We start from the raw sequence: 809 nt of genomic DNA, 5'->3' as shown, positions 1-809 counted from the left end.
ATACAGTATAAAGTAATTGAATAGTTAAATAAATTAATCATTAAATTAGAATTAAAATAAGAAATCTATTTAAAAGAAAAAATATCGTTAATTAATCATTTTTGCTTCTATGCTTTTGATGTACAATTCAGAATTTAAAATAAAAACATAAATGCTCTCTTATAAAAAATAAAAAATTAATTTTTTTCTTGTAATATCTAAATAGAATTAATAATAACAAAGAATTTTAACATTAATAAGTAAAGTTACAATGTTAAAATACAATGCAGAAATACTGCAGCCAAAGTAAGAAAATGTATAAATTTTCCTTTTTTATTTTATAAAGAAAATTCAGTTTTTAAATAGTGCTTAAAATTTAAAGTACTTTTCGTAAAAAAATATACCTTACGCAAATACACAATTCAATTATTACAGTAAAAAACTAAGCACTTAGGAAATCATAATATGATATTGCATAAGCGATGAGTGCACAAAGTACACTCCACAATTCTGAAGTTTTTCTCCTTTATTCAATAAACAATAAAAATTGTAACAATTATTAAACTGGATTTAAAGTTATTTACAATAAATGTTTAAAAGATTTCTTGTGTTGATTTTTTAAACATGATGTATTGAACTCGTCATTCACTAAGTGATGTAAAACTTTTTAAGTAATAATTACGATTATAATAAAAACTATTTGTGTTACTTTCCCTTCGTCAATATGATAACTGCATGTAATGATAGGACAATTGATATGTCGCGACATGAGTCAGAGTAATTATTTGTCGTAACCAGGAATATTTTTTAAAGTGATAAAAATTGTTTAC

This window comes from Trachymyrmex septentrionalis, unplaced genomic scaffold (assembly GCF_001594115.1).
Source record: "Trachymyrmex septentrionalis isolate Tsep2-gDNA-1 unplaced genomic scaffold, Tsep1.0 scaffold7, whole genome shotgun sequence".
Classification (NCBI taxonomy): domain Eukaryota; kingdom Metazoa; phylum Arthropoda; class Insecta; order Hymenoptera; family Formicidae; genus Trachymyrmex; species Trachymyrmex septentrionalis.
This window is presented reverse-complemented; position numbering follows the sequence as displayed.